Below are 12291 nucleotides of genomic sequence, written 5' to 3' on the forward strand. Positions count from 1 at the left end.
AGTAGGAGATTTGGACCACAAAAACGGTGGGCCCCACATGAAGATCATCCTCCTCGAAAATCATAGGCCAGGCCTGTATCTTGAGTCAGATCATTGCTGTCCGTTGATTCTACGGGTGTGGTCCATCTGATCGGGGACGGGTGTGGGATGGGACGGCTGACTATATGTGGAAGTTTTTTATTATAATTTTAACACGCGCGCACACAACCCCACACAGTGGGGATTTCACCACCTATGGATACTCGAACCCTTGACCACGTGTTGAAACTCCCTAGAATCTACCACTGGGGCAAGAGTAAGGATCTAACTATGTATGGAAGTTATGGTGTATAAACTATCTCCATTGTATGCCATTTGTTGATGGTCCACCGTGTGAAAATTGTGCCTATTGTTGGGGGATTGCAGTAACAAATAAAGGTGAATCAAAAGATGTAAACCAATCGCACCAATCAAGCATGAAAAGAACACATTGATTTTAATGTGGAAAAACTCTCGTGGAAAAAAAATCACGGCACAAAGCAACATATAACACCATGAATGTAGAAATTATAAGTGAAGAGAGTTTACCCGATTCGAACAACCTCAAATCAAACATTTGCTGCACCCTTAAAACCTTTTGGACGAATTAGAAACCTCTGAATACCTCCCAATTCCATTTACACTCATATATATATATCCCTGTGAAGAATCCTAAACGAAATCGAAAACAAATTCTGCAGTGGTTCTGCATAATTCTATGCGAAACTATTCAATGTCATTGTAGACCCTTTGATGTCATCGACACTTAATCTTCAATGATATCGAAGTCACTTCGATGTCATCGAACTAATGCCAAAACAGTCTAAAGACAACACATAGAATCCGAAAATTCTTGATGGCATCGAGTGATAGTTCGATGACATCGAACAACCCTTAATGACATCGAATGATATGCCGATGACATTGACATACCCTAATCCTGGGTAAATTAAAGACATCCAAAAAACAACACCATTCAGATGTTCATGGCATGAATTTTGGCCGTGGCCCACTAAACAGGCCATATATCAATCGAACAGTCCAGGTTAATGGGCATGTAGAACAATCGGACAGTAGATATGGTTATACACTGTATTTCGGTGTATGATCTGTACCCAAGATCCTCAGATGAATGCACCTTAATGCTGCATTTTTAATTAATATTTCCAGTACCAAAAAGCTCTTTGACCACACCATCTTTGCGGGTCCCACATAGCTGACCCCTAACACAGGAACAGTGTTTTGGATTTTGGGACACTGAACCTACTCCATACTAATTAGGTTTTAGGTGGATAAGTTGGCCAACGCATAGAGTTGGTTTATTTCTTTTCTTTCTTTTTTTTCTGGTAGGATGGATAGTGATGGTTGGATCATGGCCCACCTCTTAGGAAATAGACTCATGTAATTACAAAGGTTCACCATCCAAATTTCAAACAAGGCTACTACTTACGTTGGTTTGAGATGGACTGAAACCCAATTGTCCATCAACCGTATGCAATTGGATGAATGTGGGTGTGGACATCTAAGCTGACGTGAAAGTTTCAATGAGATGGGGCCCAAGTGATTAATGCTCTAGATAGGTCTCTATCCTGTCCATCTATGGTTGGCGTTTTTTCTTAAGGTAAACAATTACAATTTGTTTAATCAAAGCATCCTCTCTCTTTCTCTCTCTCTCCCTCATTGGATTTCCAGTTTTCACAAGTGGGCCCTACTGTTTAGTGATCATGACCGTTGATCTGATGATTCCTATCCTGGATTGACCATGCCCACGAAATCTTTCATATTGGACGATGAGGGTCGACCTATTGTTTGGCCTTTTGTTTTCAACTGAATGTGGTCTGTTAAGTGTCTACTTTCCTAACACAAATCAAATTTTTAGTGGGGCATGGTCCATACATGATGGAGTCTATCTGATCAATGGTACGGATCAGTGAACAATGGGCCCCACTAGTACAAACTGAAGACCCAAGGATCTCATAAATCATACTCAACTTTGAGATTGTGTAGTTAAGCACACAGCTGGTACTGTGTGGTTCTGTGGGCCCCAAAATGATGAATGTGATTTATCTATTCCGTCCGTCCATTTTTTCCATCTCATTTTATTACATGAGCTAAAAAACGAGGCAAATCCAGATCTCAGGTGGACCACACCACAGGAAAAGTGGTGATTCAACACCCACCATTAAAATCTTCCCATGGTCTACTGTAATGTTCATTTTCGATCTGTTGATTAGGTCATAGACATGGACGAAGGTAAAACACGAATATTAAGCTACACAAATACCAGCTTATCCAAAACTTTTGTAGCCTTCAGGAAGTTTTTAGCGGTGGGCGTTCAATCACCACTGTTTGGTCCACCTGAATATACAATGGTGATTGAATACCCACCATTAAAGACTTCCTGGGTCCCAATGTAATGTTTATTTTCCATTCAACCCATTGATCAGATCACACAGAAATAGACGAATGGAAAGCACAAATATCAGCTTGATCCAAAACTACTGTAGCCTCTAAGAAGTTTTTAATGGTGGAAATTCAATCACCAATGTTTCCTATGGTGTGGTCCACCTGAGATTTAGATATGCCTCATTTTTAGAACCAGTTTCTAAAATGATCTGTCAAAATAGATGGACGGTGTAGATAAAAACACATACATCATGGTGGGTCCCACATAACTTTTACAGTTGCACACAGAACTGACGGCTGTGATCCGTGCTACCCTTCGCAATCCGAGTCCAGGTTATTGAGATCGACCCCTTTTCAAGGGTCAACTCAACCGTGTGAATTCGATGTCTTAACCAGGTTGGCCATTGACCCAGTACAGCTAGTGGCGACCCGGCACCAACCCATATCCATGTCGACGTGTCAGGTTTGCCGACGCACGTTTTAACTAGCCAGGCCGTCCATTTATATGGTAGGTTTGGATATATAAGAACGGCTTACCTGATTTCCTTGCTTCCATATCGTGTACCGCATACGTGGCACATGTGCATGATGATCTGAACCATACATTCATTAGACTATCTTAACAGTCTAATAAATGGACCTTTTTTTCCTATGATATGAGCCGTTGATCGTTTTTGTCTTTTAGTGATCATTTGTACGCCACCAGGGTTTGAACTACCTAAATACTATGATTTTTGGACCATAGTCTAATCACTATTTAAAGCACTAAATGGACGGTTTGGATCTAATCAATGTATACCACGTATTCAGAATTTTCACTCTAGTTTTTTATTTGGATTAGTCCCTATCACACTTAAGGACCATAATTTGAAAAGTTCAATTATTTTGTGCTTACAGATTCAACCATTGGGTTGGGTATGAGTTCTTTTCGTTCCTTTCCTTTAGTTAGTTGTTGGCGATAGCACACACGTGAAAACAAGGAGCACGTGTGAGATTGTAGCCCTTTATCAGGTGAGGACCACATAATGAGTGGCTTTGAATGTGCCAGTTAGGGTGGCAATGAGTCGGGTTCGGGTCTACCTGACCAACCAAACCCACAATCTATTTCCTCATAGATTGATCTAACCCACTTAAAATACATTGAGCCCAAAACCAATCTGGTCTAACCCATTTAATTGTAATTGGGTCGAGCTGGTCCAACCCAACGTGGCCGTACTTGTGTTTAAGATTGGAATATGGGTCTAAAGGTGTGACCAACATGGCTAAACATGTAAACATCATATGTATGTATTTCCATAGTTATTATCTATTAACCTATTTTTGGTTTTGGACTGGGTTCGGTCACGTCATGTGGTGCAATGATGCGGGGATGAACGTGATGAGGTCGTTAACCACTGTCTTCTCAAGGGGATAACTGCTCTAAATTCACAAAGCTTCTCTAGACTCCTCTAAGAAATACCTCGAATTTATATACCTTGAATTCACCGGAAAAAAAAAATAGAAACAAATTTTAAAAATTTGAAATTGAGTTGATACATAATAAAAATAAATTTACAACTTTTTAAATAGTGATACTAAACCTCAAAAGAAGTTTTGGAATCAAACTCTAACTCAAACTCTCTAAAATTCGTGACTTGCTATGAATAGCTTACTATTTATAGATGGTTATGATTAATTCCTACTAGATCTTATGGTTTCAGCCAAAAAATAATAAGGGTCCTATTCTCCTAATTTTTCTACTAGATCTTATGATTCCTACTAGATCTCATGGAATCTCATAAATTCAGTGGGTTAGGTGGCTAAGGTAGCTACTCTTGTCCCAAAATCATATATGATATGATGAATAACTTATACTGGTTTGTGAGATGCGCCTGTTTTAAGGTTCAAACGGTTTGGATCACTTTCACCTCTAATGGGCCCATCTTTGGTCCATCATGAAAATGAAAGTGTTCGCGACCCACTCTACATCATCTAGCATCTATGGACGGGTCTTTAGGTAGGGTTCAAGTCAAGCCTGATCAGATGTGGGGCCCACATGGAAGTGACAAGCAATAATTTGTTATGTGACTTTAATAATCATAAGTAGATGGATATTATTATGATTCCGCCAATCAATTTGGATGTATGATTGATTGAAATTGTTTACCATCCCATGCGGATGTCATGAATAATCGACTTGTGTTGGATTAATGGTCGTAATGGGCTGGGTCCACATCAGTCAAGATCAGCGGCATAAGCGCCAGGCCGACCTATGATAACCATCGATGGGCTGGACCTCGGGCTCAATGGTCGAAACTCATGCCTGGGTTCAGTCCATGGACCGAAACCCAGCCAGCGTGCCCATTTGTTCTCTCTCTCTCCCCTTTCACTCTAGTCTAATAAAAACTAGATATACATTGATACACTATCCTCTATCCGCTAGAGTATCAGAGCATGCAAAAATAATGCATGTTTTTCACACACATGTAGTTTAGTTGTCCACTTGATGAGTAGACGAGCATGAATTTTGATCCAAAACATGTTCACCACGGGACCCTTTTCTTTTTAACAATCCTTTTTATGGCATATGATTGGATGGTTAGGATCATTCAACCTATCCATAAAGGGACCCATGATTTGGGTGGACCGAATTTACATACATATCTGTGTACGTGCATCATGTATGGTTGGCACTGACTAATAAATGGTGGCAAAGGTCAGCCCATATTTAGGGATTTTAAAAAAACACACATTAGTTGTTTTTCACGCATTACATGCAAGTGGGTCCTGTGATTTGGTTATTCTGACTGTTATGGGAAGATCCGAGCCCCTTACAATCCCGAGGACCGACATCTTTGTAATTTGGTCGGACATACAAGAGTATCCGAAATAATGAACGCTACTGAGGAGAAAGAAAATTCATGGTGGTGCTCCCACTCCGAAACTAGTGATCAGCTCAGATTGATCTGAGACCAGAACAAATAGTGTAGCGCTTGGACCGAATACTCCAAGCCGGGCCTCTGCTCGCATCAGTGGCAGGAAAACTAACCTCGACAGGACGGGTTCGCCGCTCGATTCGGGGCGCGGAAGGGAGACCTCCAGTATGCTTAACAGAAAAATGAAGATAAGTCACACTCCGTTCAGACCGAAGCTCGGCTCGGACTCATGATACAATACGCGTCTAACAAATCAATGGTAAGGCCTCAGAAAAAGAACATCATGTCAGGCGCAAACGGATTTCTAGACGACGACCCTAGGCCGGGCAGGGTGAGCTTCCATCGATGAAGCGGCCTGGCCGGGGCCTCGTCCTCGTCCTCATCTTCGTCCAAAGAAAGATGTCCCAAGCCAAGGCCGGGGCGGAATGTGGACATCTCAAACGTTGAACTAAGAAACTGCCTTAAGCAGACGTGACCGATAACCTCGCCCACGGATACGCTACACGATCCCTGGATTGCGTGCAATATCTCCACGATCTGAATATCCTATTGATTGAGCAAATCGTGCCGAGATTAACGGACCTAGACCATCCGATGGTCAGGTATAAATACAGTAAGACTCCATTGCTACAGGTACGCAACATCTCTCACTCCTCCTCTACTCTTCAACTTAGACCTAGATTGCCTTGACCTGACTTAGGCATCGGAGGGTCCCCTAGCTTAGCCATGGTCTCTTTTGCTAACCCTTTGTGCAGGACCAGGGTTTCTCGGAGTTACGTCGCGCGGAGTGGAGGGTGGTCCAAATTTTGTCATCAACACTGACCTCTGATTTTTATTGCCACACAAGCCATGATCACTTATGCCTGGAAGATCCTAGCCACATCTTATCTTTGCATTTATATGGAGTGCTGTATTTTCATCTCTGACAGCGGCACGTGTCTCAAATCATTTCTTTCCTTGTCGCAGTGCTACTGAGCTGTGTGGGGTTCAACATGCAATTGGCATCCGTAGTGGAAGGATTAATCAAGATGATTTTTAGATAAGCCCTCATCTTCAGTGGGGCCTTCCAATCATATGTTTGGATAACCGAGCTGTTTGCTATAATTGCATATATGGTATGGGTGCATCAGGTAGGGGTGGCAATGGGTCAATTATGCCAGCCCTACACAGTAGGCTGCCTGGCGCTGCAAATCAATTTGGAGATTCCTCAGTACCAAAGGATGATTTTACCAACTAGATTGGACATGAAATGTGGACTACATGGTAGCTTAACACCACGCGACTATAGCTAAATGATGTTGCGATGTGGTGGGATTTGATTGGACATATGTCAATGTAATGTATGTTTGAATGTTGCGAGTAGGTATTTAATTGTTGTAGGTTGGATGCTAGAGTCTTCCTCTCCTTACACCTTTAGAGAAGCTCTAATGAGATTACTGCTTTTGTCCTTGGTGTTGTATTAGGGATTCAGCCCTAATATATAATGCAAAGGTAGAGGAGTTTGAAACCCATCAAAACTCCTTTCCCTAAAGGCTCCACACGAATTGCAATCCCAGTTTCACTTGAATACTATATGTGTGTTATAGTTCCAGCATACCACCCCTACATAAATGTCTGGATGTATCACAACTTAGTGGGGCCCACTACCACACCCGATCACATTATCCAACCCTTAGGACAATCCAGACTGTTGATCAATAAGGCCACCTTATAGAATTCTTACACAGTGGCGTTGGAACATGATGGGATTTGATTGGACCTATACTGATGTGAGAAATAAAGCTACGCAAAGTATGTTTGAATGTAGTTAGTAGGTATTTAATTGGGTCATCTCTAACTCCAAACATGAGCCGAACTCAAAACTCGAAACTCAAGTGGGCCATACTATAAGAAACAATAGAAATCAAATGCCCATGGCTGAAACCTTCTTAGCAGCTATCATAGATTTAAATGGTGTCTAACATGATCATGAGATTATTATGACCTAATTGAAGGAAAGTACAAAAATCAGTATGATCCAAAGCTTGCCCCAAGAGGGTTTCAACGGGTGAGTGTTTTCATCTCATTTTTTTAATGGTGCAGCCCTATGTAATCTTGGTTATGTTAGATTAGAAGGATTTAAAAATGAGTTTTGAAAAACTTAAAAAAATTGATTTTGTCTTTTGTAATGCCCTGGATTTCGTAACCCGAGTTTTGTATTCACTTTCCGAGATCCCAAGAGTTAACCTACAAGGATAGCTCATATTTCACATTAATTTTTTATTTTTTTTTGAAGTATAAGTGAGCGATCACAACGGAAGCAAATACACCACACATAAAGGAAGTGTTCAAGTATATCTTAACTTATACAAATAGTTACCCATAGGGCTTATACAAATTAATGACTCAAATATGAAAAATGAAATATCTTAACAAAAGTAGGAAATGTAGAATGAAGAATCACAAGATCATCCAACTCTTCATGCTCCACGTTAATGTCAACATGCACGTCATCTACATAACATGCGACAACTAAATACGGTTTGATAGTGTTAATGGCTATCCCAGTGAGGTATACCCTCCAAGATTACCAAGCATCACAATAGTCAAGAATATAATTCAAATAAACTCAGGAGAATACAATATCCACATAAACTTCACAAGTTGAATATAAAAATTATACAATTTATATTTCCTAAGTAACATATAGGATGATACCACCTGTAATTCAGAAGAAGATACAACTTATATTTTCAAATACAATATAAAAACTATAATATCTAAATTATAATTCATACTTGACAAATACTACAACTACACATTTCAAGTACAACATAAGAGATATAATCCATTCCCCACAAATAACACAAACAGTTACAACATCCAAACTATAATTTAATAGATAATATAAGAAGATACAATCCACTTCTCACATAATATTCAATCGCCAGCTTAATCTTAGTTAATGCATAAATGCAATTAGCCTAGGGATGCACATCTAGCTGAATAAATTAATGGATCTTTCAAACAGTTGGCCCATTTATATATGATATCGAGTCTTTCAAACAGTCGACCCATTTAAAATGCAAAAAGGGTCGTTCGAACAGTACACTGGTCTTTCAAACAGTCAACCAGGCACCCGATAATGCTCATGTGCCATGTATACATGATTAACACAACCGTTATTAGTCTAATTTACAAACAGAATAACAGAGAAGCTCAAAGGTTACTATGAGGGCATGCGTAACCCAGCATTGGCCGACAGCTCGGGCATAGTGTCTCATTCCACCATCCTCAGCTCATGAGACTTAAACAAGTAAAATTCTATGTAATACCTCGTCCAAAAAGGGAACAGTGTTTTGAGGCACACATGCGAACCGACGCAGGATCAGATAATTTAGTCTCACGTGTGGGCCTACTATGGACTAATTAATGTCAAACTTAACCACTAATGAGATTAAATTAAATTGTGCTCAGGTCGAGCACGGGCCGTAGAGCTAGGCAATCGAGTCATACTTGGCGGCTGTACATATGGGCCATTTATCACCCGAGTAAGGACCAAAAATCCTGAAATTTTGTCAAGCCTTGTGTCTCACTAGGCTTGTAGTCCCACGCAGACGCTACGCTCAGAGGACATCCAAAAACAGTTAATCGATGTTGCCCTACCGACACTTGCAAACCGCAAGTCGCTTGGCCTAAAGAAATAAAATCCTGAAATTAAACCAATTGGCCATGCTGCTTGAGTCAGCAAATCCGGGCATTTCAGCCATCGGATCTCCTCTAAATTCACACTAATAGTTGTAAATAATTCCCGGCCATTGCCCACAAAATTTGACCACTGATCGTGGAACGATGACCGTTAATGGTGAATCAGGTCGCTGCAGTAAAACCCCACATCCGTTTGCGATCAAAGTTTGCCCAACCCGTCATCAGGCCATGGGGCATCTATCCCACGTGTTAGATGGGCTAGGGGCTCATCAGAACAGCTCTAATAACCTGAAATGGGCCCCATATGGCTATTTGGGGAATTTCCTTAAACCTGAGGGTTAATTGAAATAAATCTGGACATATAAAAGTCTAGCCTCCTCTCTCTCAAACCCATTACTTCAGCAGCCGAGAGAGAGCAAGAGAAGAGAGAGAGAGAAATCCCTACCTTGATGTGCATGTGAGTTTGGAGCTTGGGATATTGAAATTTCGGCACTTTCACCTCTCTACACCGACTCCAATCGTTGTTGGAGTGGAATTCTTACCCATCAAAAGTAAGATGGGGTTCCAAATTACATCTTCCTTGATTTTTTGCTACATGCATGTGTCTTATCCTTCGTTCTATGTAATGCAAGGACCCGGCACCTCGAGCTTGCAGACCCGGCGTCGCTAGAACCATTTCAGCAACCTCCGACTAAGAATAGGTGAGGACCATTACCTTTAAGTGGCTGGTTATCGCGCCTAGTATAGGTTTAATAAACTTATTTGGTGAATGTTAGTGCATGTGGCTAAATTTTCCTTTTAATGGTATAATTAGGGTAATAAATTAGAAATTGCTGAAATTATGGAAGGGATTATGTAATACCCGTATCGTAATCTGTACCGTTCCGTAGGCTTCCGCAGTCCTCCCGGTCGAATTCTTGCAACCCTTGACTTATATCCGACGTTTACGTGCGATCCTAAATCGAGTCCTGCATACCAAAGTTGGCTCGATCCGAAACTTATATCTTAGCAACCACGCCGTCGCCGTGGTTCCAACGCCGCGACTCGTGCACCGATCCGATACCCAGGACAGGAGATGTGGGCCTGCGTTCATTTCGAGGAAAACGCCGCGCGTTATAAATTTCAAGAGAATCTCTACTACATGTCCCATCAATCAATCAATTAATCAATGTCAAGTATAAATCAAGTGCACTCCATACCTCAAGTACCAACACCCATCCCTCTTTCTCCACAAAGTCAACTCTCTCTCCCCTACCCATCCCTCTTCTACAAAAGTTTCAAACAAGACCTTACCTCTCCATCTCCTTTTCTTACAACCACCACTCCATCCATCCCTTCATCTATTATTTCTATCTATCTCTCTCTCTCTCTCTCTCTCTCTCTCTCTCTCTCTCATTCTCTAGCAATTTCTCAAATCCCATGAGAAATATCCAACAACCAAGCTCTCCCAAATCATCAAGTGTGGCCCCCTTTCTCACCCTCTCATCTCACATCTCAACCATTCATTCATCATCTACCTCCATCAATATTGAAAGCAAGGAGCTAAGGAGGCTAAGGGATTAAGGAAAGTGCAATAGGTAGGTGATCCACCATTAAATTTTATTTTTTTGGGACCACATGTGGTGGGACCCGTTCGAAGTGTACAATGTAAGAAATAGAGGGCCCATAGTGGCGGGGTCCCTCCTCTTCATCACGATCTCTCTCTCTCTCTCTCTCTCTCTCTCTCTCTTCGATCAATGGCCCACCTATGATATGTGTAATGGGCCACCTTGATCCAAATTTGGGGCCTGCATGACCGGACGGTCACACGGGCCCAAATGAGGGGAATATATATATATATCAGCTTAATCCAATTTGGTGGCCCACTACGTGGGACCACCGTGATGTATGCGTGCCATCCAGCACCGTCCAGCTTGCTGGACGGTGGACTGGACACGCTGGAGGTGGGACCCACCATGGGAATCGGATTGGCTGGCGTATGACCCACACCAGCTGCTGGCATCACCAAGTTCTATGGGACCCACTTGTGTGGATCTCACCTGCACCGTCCATCTATTTTCATACAGACGGACCGTCTGATGGACGGTAGCCAGCATGCAACTGGCAGCTGCAGGTGTCAACAGGCCAAGGGGGCCCTGACCATGAGGTGTGGTTTGCATCCACACCGTTCATGCGGTGGGTCCCTTGCAGCAAATGCTGCTGTATTGTTAAATCCACACCGTCCGTCCAGACATGGGTCTGGACGGTGATTCATTTCAAAAATAATAATAATAATAATAATAATATATATATATATATATATATATATATATAAAATATAATATATTATAATATATAGAGAGAGAAGAGTGGGTGGCCCACCTACGTGGGACCCACCCTGGTGAATGTATTTGTATACCCACGCTGTTCATCTATCTGGTGGGGTCCACCACAGTGTATGTGTTTCATTTGCACCATCCATCTGGACGATGCCACGTGCGCCCCACCATGATGGATTTCTTCCATCCAAACCGTCCATCCACTTGACTATATCTGACCGTCCATCTGCCGGAGGTCAGCGCCCACCACGATGGATATTTTCCATCCAAACAGTCCATACATTTGGTGGGCTCGTCCCTGGGTTTGAGAAGAAAAATAAGACTGATCTAACTAAGTGGACCACACTGCCATAACAGTGGGGATTGAACGTCCAACACTATAGCCTTTTGGGTCACAGAAGTTTTGGACCAATATGAAATTTGTCCTTACTCCTATTCAGGTCTTTATGACCGTATGAATAGTCCCGATAGAAAACAAATGTTATGGTGGCCCCCATGTAATTTTCTAAACAGTGAAAATCACTATCTCCACTGATATTTGTGACGCAGTTCAAATGATATTTTGATCATTATCACCGCTGTTATTGTGGTAAGGTCCAGATGATCCTTTGGATATGATTCATTTTTATATAATGCTTTAAAATGATCCCTAACTATGGATGAACGGTGTATTTGAATTGGCCCATTTGACCGACACATTTGATTCGGCCCATTTGATCAGCCCATTTGACCTAGCCCATTTGACCGACACATTTGATTTGGACCATTTGTATCGGCCCATTTGATTCGACCCATTTGTATCGGCTCATTTGATCGGCCCATTCGACCTAGCCCATTTGACCGACACATTTGATTCGGCCCATTTGATTCGGCCCATTCAATTCGGCCCATTTAATCAGCTCATTCGATTCGGCCCAATTGATCGGCCCATTTGATTTATATGAGGC

This window comes from Magnolia sinica, chromosome 14 (genome assembly GCF_029962835.1).
Source record: "Magnolia sinica isolate HGM2019 chromosome 14, MsV1, whole genome shotgun sequence".
In the NCBI taxonomy this organism is placed as follows: Eukaryota; Viridiplantae; Streptophyta; class Magnoliopsida; order Magnoliales; family Magnoliaceae; genus Magnolia; species Magnolia sinica.